Raw genomic sequence first — 15,869 nt, 5'->3', positions numbered from 1 at the left:
GGTATGGACCCAGCACAATTGCTTCTGCTAGCAGAGCAAGTGCTTTATCCTTTTTCTCCCAAAGCTCCTATTCTTTGCTGATCACTACTTCCAGTTACCTCCTCCTAATCTCATTTCTAAGTGGTAAAGCCTCTAAAAACATAAAATGAACTGCATATGCAGGGCCACTAGGACAAATAGACTAGTTTATATCTAGGAAATATGCACAGCTATTTCCCATACTTGCCATTCAAAATATACATAAATTGTGGTTATCCACAACAGATCATTAGCTGTTTGGGTTACTACACTTTTTCTATAGGGTCACAGGTTTTGCATAACTGCTAAAACACAACACTATATGAACAGACACTTTTCTGCCTCTACTCCCCCTGTCCTACAGGAAGTATATTATGAAGCACCTGACAGAAATACCCGGCCTTACCCTGCTTATGTGACTAGGAGACACAGGAAGTACTTCTCTCTCATGTCAGCTGGGCAGGCAGGTGGACACACTCCCAACAGGGAAATACGATATCCGATCTGCCATCTTGTGGCTGTTCTGTGACTACACCCTCTGGTTTGCACAGTGTAAAGGACTGTGTCCTACAGCACTCAACTAGTTTCTCACACAATGCTCTGGCAAAAGCAAAGCAAAACAAAACACACAAACGCAATCCTATGATGAAGTTAAGAAAAAAAAAAAAGCAGAAGTAGAAATAGACTTATCCTGTAGCATGAAAGCCAGGCTGCTCACTAATGGAAGCTTCCTGAATTCAGGTAGCAGAGCACTGCAATTAGCTCTCTGGGAAAGGTGTTGGCAGCTCTGTCACTGGATGCTTTTAGGAAGACAGACAATATCGTATTGGAACAAGAAACCCCTGTAGACAGATGCCCCCACTCCCCATGGCCTGGTGGGAAAGAGCTAGAAAATAATACTAATCAAGATGATCAGCCTCCTGTGAGAAAAAGCAAAAAAAAAAAAAACAAACAACAACAACAAAAAACAACAAGCACAAACACTTGAGCAGACCTTCACCTGGCATTAAAACATAACAGTTGCCTAGACTCCTTAATAGTTTTGGTCATGATTTGATATTAAAGCAATATGATGGAATGTGCTTGGTTAAGAAAAAGAAAGAGCTATTTCCCACACACTGTTTATGAACATTTTCAGAAATTGTACAGGTTTTCTTTCCCCACAGAGAAGGCATGCTGTGATTTATGGACTGTAATAGTGAGCTTAATTGGGAAGGAGATATCATTGTTGACAGCTTTGTCTTCGCCTGGTAAATAATGGAATAAATCGGCAGGGAGCACTTACTCCCCATCAGGGTTTCGGACAGTGAATTTTGGAGGCCACATGCTTCCTGTTGTATTTGCAGTATTAGCTTGCATCCTGTTGTGGTTTTACTTGGCAGCCAGCTAGGTACCACACAGCCATTCGCTAACCTTGCTCCCCTCTTCTGTCCCCCCACCTCCCTAAGTCGGATGGGAGAAAGAATTGGAAAAAGGTAACTCATGGGTTGAGAGAAAGACAGTTTAATAGGACAGAAAAGGGAGGGAAAATAATAATGATGTGTATACACATGTACACACGATGCATGATGCAATTACTCACCACATGCAGACTGATGCCCAGCCACAGCCAGTCCCTGAGTATTCTTAAATGGGTCTGGAATTTGTTGTTTATTTAGTAACAAAACATTACTTTAGAAAAAGGCCATTTAAGCTTTTTCTTGAGCACATTTTCATTGCCCACACCCATTATCAGTTTCAGAACAGAGTTTACAGAACCAAGAGACCTAAATCATACGCATACATATTGCCTGTAAGAATGGAGCTCAAACACATAACACCTCATTCTCCCCATCCCAAGAGACAGTTAGCTCACACCAGGCTGGGGCCTGCCACATTAGGTAAGGTAACAGACAAGATATCTCAAATCAGATTTCACAGTTCATAGGGAAGGTCTGCAGATCATTAGATTAATATATATATATATATATATATTCATTAAACTAAGGGACAACTCAAGATTGAACAACTACACTATTGTTTGCACAATATGAGCCATATGCTTCTCAATACTAGCATGCATTTCTTACATTGACAAGTGCCACATAAATAGCATGAACTGTGGCAGAAGCTGCTGAATGCCACTGTCATTCTGGGTAATATAGTCCTCCTGCCAGTATAAGGGACAGTTTACTGTTCTTAGCTGCAGTTCCACTTCAGAGAAATTTTCAAAATCATAACAGGTTCTCCATGCCACGTTCTATTGTTTCTTAGCTGCTAGTTTCCATTTGTTTCTCCAAGACTATTCAGCTTGCATTATAAGAGTAGTCGGACTGGCATTTTGCATGGCAAGGGGGGAAGACAGAGATTACAGAAAGTGTTGGCCTTTTTAGTTGAGATAATGGTATTAGAACAATCTGTTGCCCTAGGATACTACTATCAAGGCTCTGCACTAGTCTTCAGAATTCTATGGACAATGAGGCAAAGTAGTTTCACAGAGGTCAAGATGAAGTATCATGGAAGAAGTAGGGGAAAAAAATAAATGATTTCTAGCTTCGAAGACCAGCAGACTGAGGAATGACATCGCATGTGTTTCACAGAGACTCTACACCCTAGTGACCCTAGGTGTTCTGCTTCCCACTCCATTGCCCATGGGGAAGCCAACACTTCAACATATTTGTGCTTTCAGTGACCAGATGCATGCTTTTCCTTCTTAGCAGAAGACAGCAGAATGCATCTAGTCCAAACTGTTGTATTCTAAATCTAAAAAAAAACAACAACAACAAAAAAAAAAAAAAAAAAAAAACCAACAAAACAAACAACAACTATTTTTGTTACTCTTAAACACCTATTCTGAATGTCACAAACTGTCCACTTCTCTTTCCTTATGCCATTTTTTACCTGAAGAATATGCTAATATGAAGTCTTTAGTATTGTGTCAAGATGCCAACCTTTTCTCCTCAGAAGAATGATTCCCCAACAACAACAATTTAATGTGGGGAAACCCAAAACACTTTTCTTGTTTATTGTCTTTTGTGCTATCCCATTGACCTCCTGAGAAGTGGGCATCCTCCCACATATCAAGATTTCATGTTGAAATTCTTTGCTCCTTTTTCACACCCTAATAGGCATGAACTTGCAGCTCAAACTCACTGACTAATCATTCTGGCCTTAGGTTTAAATTTCTTTTCCTTTCTTCCAGCAGAGACTCTCCACCTATTTAAAGTCATGAGAGCACAACACTACACTGAAATAAATACATTTCAATATATATTTTATATTTTCCCTAACAGTTTTCCAAGGTTGCTTTACTCTACAGTTAGAACAAGACAACAAAAGAAAAGCTCTTCAAACTGTTTAGGGAAACTAGAAGTAGTTTCTGTGAAAAGACTGCATTCACGTAACAAAAAGTCAGGTGTTGAGTTTGCCATTAGCTGTTGACTAGACTGAAGCAGTTTTGAACAGTTTTTAATTTGCAACATCTGTGGAGACTATCACTTTGCAAACTTAACATTACTCTCAACAGGCTTGTCTTGGTTTGTTAGCATTCACAGACCCCTAGAAAGAGCCATTGGGTCCCAGGAAGAAAGCAACAGCACACAGAAGCACTATATTTCTCGTAATACTAAATCTGAGATTTGAGCTTACATGAAACTACAGGGTTTAGAGAGGTCAGGGTTGTGGGGAAAGCAGGTTACCTCATCTTGCTACCAGTAAAAAACTAGCCAAAGGTTGGCCAAAGGTTTGATGCCAGAGCTCAGGTGAAATAGGTCAGGTATGACACGGTAATTCATAGTGAGGTTTGTAGCAAATACTGACACTTCTGAGATCATTCTGACCTCACAAATCATTGGTTGTGCTCATTGTACCAAATCACCCACAATTACTCATTATTACATGGTATACACGAGCTGGTATCACGTGTATACATAACCCTTCAAGCTTTGACAGCAACTGCAGAGCCCAAAACTATTCAGAGACTAAAATTATAGGCAATTGTTGAGTATGCATCATATCAGTTGAAATCAATCCCAGAACAGGAATCCAACTCTACCTAATTTGCCATCCTTCTGAAGTAGAAGATCTCACCAGAATAGCCCTACTAAAGGGGTTTGCACACTTTCTTAGAAGTACAGAGCTAGGAGTTGCTTATGTCAATTTACTCAAACTTTTCTCACTGCAGATGATCCTACCATGCAATCCTTTTATGAATTGAAGTTCTGTGAACTTTTTTTTTGTTGGAATTATATTTCATTAATTTGTCCTTTACTTTTAAGCAGGAAGTCTTAAAATTAACACATAGTAAAGTGAGCAAGGTTTAAGTAAACTTTTCAGGAAGAGTGAGTTCTAATTGGATGTGTTTTTTTTTTTTTTTTTCAGGGAAAAAGATTATCAGAAATACATTAACCATATGCATGGACACCGAGGTGCTGAATTACCCCTCTTAACTGTTGTTCAGATCTTTTCCCCTCCACATCCATTCAATATAACCTTGCCTTCTTTTCTCCTTGCCTTTATTCATGACATTCTAACTTCACTCCCCTCAATGTTATTTAAAAAAAAAACAAAAATAAAAAATGAAAGAATAGTCAGTTACACAGACTTAAATTTGGAATCCTAACCTTTTTTTCCTCATAATATAAAGGTGGTCAGGGTGCTAGAAATGCAGTTAAAATTTCCACAGGGCTGTAGACCTCATTGCCACGGAAAATCAGTGAGGAAAAGATGTTGGAAAGATTCCTGGAGTGACTACATATTCACAGACACAAGAGTGTGTGAGATTTTAATCATTAACGAGAGTCTGATTTTAAGTGGGAGTTTTGATAGGCACGTGAGAAATATTAATGATATAATTTAAAATTCTTATGCCTTCTTCTGAAACTGGTGATGCCCACCACCACCATAGAACATGAATGATATCTTGGGTGTGATTTAGTCAGACAGTACCCAACTATACCTACCCCTATGGACACCATATGAACCAGGAACCTAATAACTATAAACAGAACAGGAGACACAAAGGACAGTTAAATGACCTTAATGGATATTATCCGGGTAATTAGTGTGAATAACGATTGCCAAGTTTTTAAATATGAAAACTTTGGAAAGAATAACATGAGCAGTGATTAATAAATGTGATTGTTACTTTCCTCTGTACTGTTTAAGAAAACATCCCTAATATCCAGAAAGTTTCTGCAGCCAGAATACAGACACAGATTAACCAGGCTATAACACAATCTTTTTCTCCTTTAGAAATGAAGATTATAACAAAAGCCTCCAACAAAATGCAGGGAGACCAAGAACATCCTACTGGAGTTATGTGTCTCAGCAAGGAATCAGAAAACTTCCTAGATAAATTATATCAGCAGAGTGAAGCCTTCAGCAGATTTCACAGATTTATCTTGTCCACATATCTGCATATTCTTATGCAGAGTCGCTGTTAGAAAGTGTACATCTCTCTATCAGAAGGTAAATAGGCAGGGATATTAACATTCCTTGCATTCATATCAATAATGTGAAAGATCATCAATGATGATTCAGACCCCATGGCATGTCTTCTTATAAGCTAGCTTATATACCTAATTACTTACAGATACTCATATGTTGCAAGAAGGATGATAAATTACTTCTTTGACTAGCACCTTTCTTGGATTCACAAAGAATCCTCTTAGAGTTGTCATTTTCTCCACTGCCTTGTTTCCCACTCCTTCCCACCCCCACCCCCTTAATCTTTATTTCAGTAACCTTAACTCATAGAAAGGTAAGTGACAGGAGCAAGTGGCAATATTGCTTTCGCCAGCTTCACAATAGGTAATTTCTTGCAATATCAGTTTAGCAACAGGAGGACAATAAAGTGTCATCTGAGAAAAGCAGGGGAGAAGAAAAAAATACGTAAACAATTTATTCTTCCTAAGAGCTAAAAAGTGTGTGTGTGTGGGGGGGGGGGGGCTCACTCATTTCTCCTTTTCTTCCTGTGTCCATTGACCTGGTAGCATAACAGTGACATACAGAAATACTGCTTTCTGTTAGGTCCCACAGGTTAAAGTTCAATAATGAGCATTATCTAGAAAACAGGAGCATCCAGAATGTCTCTGTCTCAATATGTTATAGGGAACATGAGCATTTCTTATCAACATTTCAGTGAGATATGGGACTTTCAGTCTGGTGTGAGCAAAGCACACTTAAATATTAGAAGCACCATTTCCCAAATTGCCTGCCAATTTTCAAATGACAGTGCATAAATTCAGGATGGTTGACCCACTAACAGTTTCCACACCTATTGCCCACCATGTAAAAGCCAGCTTTCTACAGACTGAACAGTTACACAGCATATGTACTTCCAAGTATCTGAGAAGTTGGCATGCCAGACTTTGATTCATTTTAAAATAGAGATAGAATTCAGGATCTTAAAACAGGAAAGTACTTATGCTTCTACCACCCTTTACAAACAGGGAAATTTTATTTTATAGATGTAGAGGATTTGTTTGTCCTAAAGGGCATTTTAAGGGTTTATGATCTCTCATCTTTCAGTTCAATGTGATCTTAAGACCATCCTCATGCATTCCATATAGCTGTTTCTCCCAGCAAGACCGTATTATTCCCTAAGCACCCCATCATCCACTACATTTAAATATAACAGAGGAAACTCTTTGGTGAAAATTTACTCAGTTTGAACTTTTTGTTGATTTAAATTGTCTTTGTTATGCCTTTATTTGAAGGTGGACATGCATTGTAAACTCCCCACACATCCACCAGTAACTAACAAGTTAATTCCTATTAATTATGCCTTTACTATTTAAGTATCAGTAGATGTTTCCCCAGTTTAGAGTGTTGAGTGCCTTCATTTAATGGATATTTAATCCAGAGTTTTCAAGGCAGAAATTAAGTGCTGTTTAAATACCACGTTGACTTTGAAAGATATGTCTGAGTCAGTGACCTCACTGGACTGACTCCAAAGAGCAAAAGAAACACATATGATTATAATCTAAAGAATATCTTAACATTTAAAGGAGGTATTCACATCATCTTACTGACATTCAGACAGAATTACTATAACACTGCATGCAGATTCCCAATTAATCAATACAATTAATCAATCAATTAGTCCAAGGTAGATACAGCACCTGCATCCCCCTGGGGGAAGCCTGATGGTGACAGACGCCTGTCACATTCTTGCCCACTCTGGCTGCCAGCAGTGCAGAGTGAGGTCAAGCAGGGTCAGAACTCTCCCTGCAGCATTTTCCAAATTTATTTTGTACCTGCCTGCCTGCCACACACCCCAGGGTCCTCAGCATATTTCTCTTCTGCATTACATCACCCATCCTCACCATGCCGTGTCTTCTATTTCCTTATCCTCATCTCCACTCTTCCGGATGTTCCCCACAGCATTTGCCTTCATCTCCCACTTCCACCCACACCCTCTCCTCTCTCTTCACAGACCCCATGTGACACTCCTCATCTTTCCTGCTGCAGCAGCTTCTAACTGGGCAGCTTGTCTCTTCCCCTGTTCCTAGCTGATTCTGACTCCTCTTCCACACTTGATAACGGCAACCCAGACTTCCTCACCTGTAACACATCACACCCTTTACCTGCATATTCCTCACCTGTACAGTCTTGTCTGATACACAGTTCAAGTTTATGTATATTATGCAAGGTGTTTCCTTTCACTGTATACACAAGCCTAGAAGAGAGGTGCTTGCCAACAACCTATAGACAGTTCTGAAAACTAACCAGATATAACTGCCTGCTTCCTGGGGCCTAACAGAAAAGGCTCTAGATAGGAAATTTAAGGGGGAAAATAGCATCCTTTGTGACTTACACTACACCCTGCAGTCAAATTATATCACAAAATGAAAACTAATGTAGCTACATCCTTAGCAGTGCTTATGTACTTAGAAAAGATGTACAAAGTGTGTGCAATAACTCCACCTGGTGATTCTCAACATGATCTAGTTGGCTTAAAGTTGTCTCTTATGAGTAAGAGCGAAATATCACTGCTATGCAAAGTAAAAGCCTAATTTGTAATGTAAGCAGCATATAAGCTCTGCACTTTGTTCTTATCCATTCTTTGACTTGACCTGTAGATCTCATTTCAGACTCAAAACATTTATAAACTGGAAAATAGTATCTATCTTGCTCTCAGAATACATATTAAATGCTTGGTATGATAGTAAGAGCTGTGTACATCCTATAGAAGACAGTTAAACAACTATTAAAGTATCCTCTAAATTTAAATATCATATTCAAAGGCAGAATATAAAAAGCATCACCACCCTCCTTCATAACTCATTCTTCATTTTCTAGAAAAACAGTGCATCTGACATTCAAAACACAAAACTGAAAATCAAATAGACCATCTTCCCTCTCACCTTTAAAGCACCAAGATACCAAGAACTGTCCAAACCTATCCATCAGAGGAAATTGATTTTTGATACTAGAGCTACAGACTATTGTGGATTGAAAGGAAGTGTATTGTTATCCTATAGCTGTAACAATAACATTTCTCATGTCTTTCAGTTCAAAATGAGGGGTGCTGAGCTACATCTCCTTGCCTCTCACACAATATCCTTAACACAAAAATTTTTCCAAACACTACACAGAGCCTCTCAGGCACACAGATACAGATTTAATTCTCTGCAGTATATTGTCAAAGCTTCCTGCTTTAAATGGAACCAACCAAAAGTTGTATGTACATACACATTTGCAAGCATGTATTTCAGGTTTTGCTACAGGTTCTGCACATGAAATTTCTCAGCCTCTTGGTAACTGATACTGTCATATACTTACAAGCAATTATAACAAGCCCTGATATAACACGTTGAAAAATCTCAGCTATTTGCATGTCATAAAATAAACATTCTAAAGGTAAAAAAAAAACCTCACTTGACATTGTTTATAAAATATTTTTTCAGTTCAGACAGTACATTTTTAATGTTTTTACAGATGTAGAAAAAAATCTTAGTGTTATCAACTCTTATTGATTTGTAGGAAACAAAAGTAAGACTCTTCCGCCCCGCCTCCCCCCCCCCCCCCCCATTTTTTTTTTTTTTATGAGTAGGAAACTCATCTGATACGAAAAGCATCTCAAACATCTTTTTCTAATTCGATTGCACTTCAGAGAGCAGTGGTGTAGAAAAAGTGTAAATCATCACGGTGAAAGACCACCAGGTAAATACTCCAAGCACAAGTGTATGGATGAGCCTTCTGGTTTCTCCTTCAGTATTGTTAACAGTGCCACAAGTCACTACTTCTTCTGAAGCTGATGCTAGTGCAGCAGTTGCATGCTCTTTAGAGCTATACTTAGACTGCCACAAAGTAAAATGAAAGTAAAGCCATTTGAAATAGTTCTTGCATATAATTGTTTCTCCATTTTACCTTACATGAATCAGGAAGCAACAGCATGCTTCATCCCAAGACACCCAGAAGTCAGGGGAGTAGAAAAAGAGCTCTTTGCAATACAGAGGTGTGCAGACACCCCAAGTTATCACAGAATCACAGAATTTCTAGGTTGGAAGAGACCTCAAGATCATTGAGTCCAACCTCTGACCTAACGCTAACAGTCCCCACTAAACCATATCCCTAAGCTCTACATCTAAACGTCTTTTAAAGACTTCCAGGGATGGTGACTCCACCACCTCCCTGGGCAGCCTGTTCCAGTGTCTAACAACCCTTTCAGTAAAGAAGTTCTTCCTAACATCTAACCTAAAACTCCCCTTGCACAACTTTAGCCCATTCCCCCTCATCCTGTCACCAGGCACGTGGGAGAACAGACCAACCCCCACCTCACTACAGCCTCCTTTAAGGTATCTGTAGAGAGCGATAAGGTCGCCCCTGAGCCTCCTCTTCTCCAGGCTGAACAAGCCCAGCTCCCTCAGCCGCTCCTCGTAGGACTTGTCCTCCAGACCCCTCACCAGCTTCGTCGCCCTTCTCTGGACCCGCTCAAGCACCTCGATGTCCTTCTTGTAGCGAGGGGCCCAAAACTGAACACAGTACTCGAGGTGCGGCCTCACCAGAGTCGAGTACAGGGGGACGATCACCTCCCTAGCCCTGCTGGCCACACTGCTTCTTATATAACCCAGGATGCCGTTGGCCTTCTTGGCCACCTGAGCACACTGCTGGCTCATATTCAGCCGACTGTCCACCATCACTCCCAGGTCCTTCTCTGCCTGGCAGCTCTCCAACCACTCATCTCCCAGCCTGTAGCTCTGCTTGGGGTTATTGCGCCCCAGGTGCAGGACCCGGCACTTGGCCTTGTTGAACTTCATGCAGTTGACCTCAGCCCATTGGTGCAGCCTAACCAGATCCTCCTGCAGAGCTTTTCTACCCTCGAGCAGATCAACACACGCACCTAACTTGGTGTCATCTGCGAACTTACTGAGGGTGCACTCAATGCCCTCGTCCAGATCATTGATGAAGATATTATGAATACTTATGCAGCAGCACTGCCCTTGCTCATTCACTAATTTGGTTATGCTGTTTCCAAGCTACATGCAGCATTCCCCTATTTCTGTAAAAAGCCATAATCAGATACTAACACCCAGTTACACTGCACACAGTAATAACCCTGCAGGACTCTGAATGGGTATGCACACATATGTTTACTTTGTAAGTTGTTCATGAACTGAGTTGGGGATAAAGGGCACTGTGGCTTCAGTAATTCCTTATTGACAAGTATTCTCCACTTTAGTCATCTGATGCACTATTTTCCTGCAGTGATTCACTTTACTATTCACACCAAGCAAGGCTTATTACACGCACACACACACCATCCTCTCCATCAAAACCACTTGTTAATACTTCTGGTCCTTCACCAGAGGCTGGATTTGTCTCAGCTAAATTTAGCTGTCTAGAGAAAGTATAGCTGTTCACAATCAACAAAAAGAGCCTCTAGAGACAAATTCACGTCAGAGACATTTCTTAGTGCAGGCTGATTCTGAAAACACTTCTTTCCACCTATGACACATGAAGACTGATCAGACAATTTTGACTACACAGCAGATGATCCATGTATTTAAAACAAACAGAGAATGGCTACTAGCAGATATCACAACTTCAGCATAACTCTTTGGAGAGCATAACCTCTCAAATTGGAGATATTTTCCCCATGAAAATGGCAGTTGCCAAGATACAATGCAATGAATAACATGGCTCCATTGAATAACAGTAAACATGTCCTGTTCATTCACAAAATGATTTCTGAATCACTTTGCAAGTCCCATCCATCAAGAACCATATGTTAAAGAATTCAGCAACAGCAGTCCTGAGTATAGTGACACTTTTCAAGGCTGTAGCTACTGAAGCCATTACAGTAGAAATATCATAGCCATATATAAAGGCAGATGTAAGCACATTTGTTTTTATTCCTTGCAACAAGTCCAGAACGAGTTCATAAAAAAGATGGAAATTGCATGCAATGCCATTATATCAAGCACAAAAGTCTGACATTTTCTGTAGTTAACAATAAATTATTCCCAATGTTTGCCTGTTTTTAAAAAAGTTATCCAAAACCAACCTCACAATATCCTTAAGTTGTTTCAGATATAACAGCCCATGGAAAGCATTCAATGACAAGGTACGCGTACTGGAAAAACTTTGTGTTCCAAGATAGAGAGTGACATAGTATTCATGGAGATAAGAAAACCTACACACATGGAGCACATAACATGATCTCCTTTACAGTTGAACTACCCTTCTTTGCTCCCACACTTCTGTCAGTCCAATAGGAAGAAATGGGGAACTCCAAGTCCTGAATGGGTGTTATCACTCATTATCACTAAAAGCTGTATTGAACCTGATATTGTTAACAATTAGTTACTAACAGATCTGCAAATGTCCATGATATCAGAGGAACTGCCACCTCCTACCTGAGTCAGACCCATGGTCACAGTCCTGCAGCTTTTTCACTGGGATCAGCACCAAGGGTTTTACATTAGCTTGTAAGCCTTGGCAAATAAAGGATGGCTTAATGTTGCAACTCCTACTGTGAAATATCTTTCTATATACAAAAATATAGAAACCCGTCATCCACTATTGGGCAGCTATTTTACACCACATAGATTTCTCAATCCTTTATAAATAAGAAAATAATAACGATAATAATAAAAAAACCCCTGTTTCTCTTGGCATAGGTAATGTCGGTGGGGCAAAAAAGTTCCACTAGTGCATGCTGTAAGAACACATTTCTCTCAGAATTTAAATATATATATTTTTTTTATATAATATATACTACTAAAGAAATAAGGTTATGGAACAACTGACTACAACTGCATTTGAGTAGATTTTCAGTACCACAGCGGACTAATTGATTGAGGGTTGAATAAAGAGGGTCCCAGTTCCTGTTTATGTCGTGAAGTTGGAAGGGGATGATACCGTTGTCCTTTCTGAGAGCCTTGTCCTACCCAAGTTTATAACATCTAATTTAAACTTTTTCTAAAAGAAAAACAGTCTGACAGATCAACGTGGGAGCTTGCCCAAAACTGTGTTATTCTTTATCATAATCAAGCTTGAAATGGCACTGTTCTTTTTATTTATATGTTGTCATAGACATGCTTAGCCAAGGAAGAAGTCAGAATCACAACAGCATTTTCTTTAACTTGGTGCATTTGGTCAGCATTTCAAACATGATTGAATCCTAGGCGGCTTCACCATCAGGATAAATGACACTAACTTATATTAGCATTTTAATTCTCATCCCTCTTTGTGGCTTGATTGTGTATAGACAGATGTAAAGCAAGATGTATGATGCTTTATGGAACAACTAAGTTAAAAAGCCAAATTCGGAACTTCCTTGCATTTTATAAAACTTCTGGGAAAGTCTCCCAAATTCAGTATAGAAACAAATTCATCCTAGTCTCTTGAGATTAAAATCCCTGTACACAACCTCAAGTTCTAAAACCATTTTTTTTTTTTTTTAATCTGGATCCTCGAGGAGTTACAGTCATATATAAGCTTCTGTGGTCCCTTTGTACACACCTTTGTCTGTTGTGTATCGCACCCAGGATGCACAGCCTGGGGTGGAGCATCCTTGCCCTCTTCCCTATTGTTTGCTCAGGGAAGAGCAGCCAGACCAATGACTTATAGGAAACACTTAAAACTTGTAAGCCAAACAAACAAGGACTGAAATGGAGCAGGTGGAGATAACACCAATTTGGCATCCAACATTATTTAATTGGGACAAGCGTCTTCATCAATGGCTATTTGGAGGGAGAACAAAAGGAGGCTGAACTGGCTACTGTCTCCAACAACTGCTAATTTGTGCTGCAAGATGGAGAAATATCAACTGCACTGTTAATTTCTATATTACAGAAATTAATCCTCTCATTTGCACAGCAGGAAGCCAAATTACACCATCACATGCACAAATAAATCTGACATTTTGAGGATTTGACACTGCACCACAAAGAGCTGGTTCCAACATTACCTCCCACCTCACAGAGATAGCATAAAGGCATCTTTCCTGGACAAAGACAACAACAGAAAAGCAGCCAGTTCCTCAGCTGATGAAATTTGGCAGAGGTCTCCCAGTTTGAAGAGAACAGCTGCCATCCACCTCACAGAGATGCAGAATATAAGGAAAGGTGCATTTGTATGATTTGGAGGAGATATCTTTCTAAACTAGAAAGAGATCTTGTACCTGGACCTACAGCACCTTCAAGTTTCAGCTATAGCAGGTGCCTCATGTGTGCATCCCATAGCTACCACAGGGAACTTTTGTCCTAAAAACAGAATATTGCAACAGACAGCACACAGCTAAAATAGGACAGATGAAAAAAGTCTACCTGCAGTGATACAGAACAGAGTTCCATCCTCTGTAAAAAGCACATTGCCAGTCACTTGACTTGACTAACAACTACAAAATGCCTGAGGAAAGGCAAGGTTTGTGGGGTAAAGTGTTTTAATCATTTTTAGTTAGTTTGGTTTTATTTAGTTTAATTTAATTATTACTCAGAATTTGAATGTCAAAGACTTTCATATAGATCACAGATTTACCAGTGGGGAATCTCATCCACCTGCTGATTTTCTCTCATTCATTCCTCTCTCCTTTGTGGATCCTGTCCTCTCAGTTCTCATTTATAAACGTCAATTTCAAGAAAAAGTTAAAGACACGCAACTTCATTTATTAAATAGCCAACTTCATTTATTAAACAGCCATAAGAGCAATCACACTTTACTAAGTCATTGATTAGTAAGGGATACTTAAAAATTAGTATGCATCTGTGCAGTTAGTATAATCTAAATTGTTGATTATGAAAAGCCTGATCATAATCATCCAACACATGCTGCTTATATCCAAAGCACACCTATATATCTTTTCAAACTCCTGTAAACCATTTAAAGTTGAACCTTCACTTAGGAAGTGTAATTACAAGAAATACACAGATCTTCCACAGAAAACAGAAAATGCACCTGCCAGTTCAAATCTGGCAAGGTGATGCTCATAGCATTAACAGGTGCTGTTTGTGAAGTTTCTGAAGGTATTTGTTTCTCCCTGCTTAGCCCTGGCACAACCACTTCTTCCTGCCTGTCACTCAGGATGGTGACAACCTGGGAAGACAGGCTTCAAGCCACTGCAATGACAAAAGTTTTACACCTCCTGCTTCCCCCCTCCCAAATTAAGCAGAGAAAGGTCAAGATACGTTAGCTTTTACACATCACACAGCTCTAAAGTTTTCTCACATAACCCCAGGATCTATCCTCTATTCTTAGAAATAGAAACATATAGGTTCTCACCTAACTCCAGGAGCTTTGGCCTTAGGAAAGCAAGCACACAGTCTGAAAGCAATAACAAAAAAAGAGAATTAACATCATGACGTAAAAATCTATTAAAAAGAGGATATTTGCTTGCAGGAATTTCTCCCTCCCTTTATTTCCCCCCATAGGAGTCAGTTAAGCATAACCTTGTTGGTAGTTTGTTCTTTCATACAAAAACATAATTATGATCTGATCTGCAACCACATGCCTTAAATAAAAGGCAGCTGCTTATATGATCTGCTCATTAAGTGCTGTATTCTAAATACATACAAAGATGCCAAGGTAATTAACAAGGCACAAAAGCTTCTGGGAGTTAAAGATACAATAAGAGCTGGGTTGAGACTCCTCTTTACATTTACAGGAAAATAGCAAGAAATCTATGACTATAGATTTCATTTTAAAATCACTTTGCTCCTCAGGATGACATTGCAGAATTATTCTCTTTGAAAAGATACAATTTATTTCCCACTGTTATAGATGCTTAAAAAAGGAGTTTTGGTACTTCCAGGATTTCTTCTTTCTGCTTTCCCTTAAGCTTTAAGACTTCTTGATAACGTCTCATGGAATGATTTAAACATTTTTGGAAATATGAAACCTTACCACTTAATGAGTCATTTTTACACCAACTACCACCTCCAAATGTCTGGTTTCCACCTTCTCCCCCTCCTCATAGATCCTTTTACTGTTTTACATTATACTGCAGTCCTAACTTCTCCAAATATCTATGCCACTTCCTTGCATAGAACAAATCTCCTTCTCAAAGTTATTTCACTCTAAAATCCTTGCTTCCTCTTTAGGCACCAAGGCAATTGTAAAGCTAAACCACCTATGTTAAGAATCCACTTACTATTTTCTGTAAACTACACTTAGAGAAATGGAGAAAATTTGTTTTAGCTAGCAAGATACACAAAGTCTTTCCTAGTACCACTACTACCTTTCCTTCCTGTGAACTTCATTTGAAAAGGTAAGAAGTATGGTGAAGAGAATTTAAAAGCCACACCTGTGCTAAAAGGAAATAGATTTCTTCTCACAGATGCAAGTGTTTATGCTTTAAAAAGAAAGAGAAGAGGGCTTTTTACCACCTAGTTAATTAAGCATGCCTCGCAGCTCTCCTAGTGTTT

At 39.3% G+C, this 15,869-nt stretch overlaps 1 long non-coding RNA gene across 3 annotated transcripts in view; it reads right to left on the bottom strand.

The window, feature by feature from the left end:
• The window catches only part of LOC106016405 (uncharacterized), a 51,588-nt gene extending 35,896 nt beyond the window's left edge, over positions 1-15,692 (bottom strand). For 2 of the 3 annotated variants that reach the window (XR_002401107.4, XR_001189111.5), the window contains exons 1-2: positions 15,349-15,676; positions 14,728-14,769 (exon numbers count right to left, since the gene is read on the bottom strand). This is a non-coding gene — a long non-coding RNA (uncharacterized lncRNA). Of the gene's footprint in view, positions 1-14,727; positions 14,770-15,348 lie in introns of all 3 variants that reach the window. The other variant, XR_011810526.1, reaches the window with a different exon arrangement.
• Positions 15,693-15,869: the final 177 nt, after the last annotated feature.

Source organism: Anas platyrhynchos, chromosome 7, assembly GCF_047663525.1.
Source record: "Anas platyrhynchos isolate ZD024472 breed Pekin duck chromosome 7, IASCAAS_PekinDuck_T2T, whole genome shotgun sequence".
Classification (NCBI taxonomy): Eukaryota; Metazoa; Chordata; class Aves; order Anseriformes; family Anatidae; genus Anas; species Anas platyrhynchos.
This window is presented reverse-complemented; position numbering and strand designations above follow the sequence as displayed.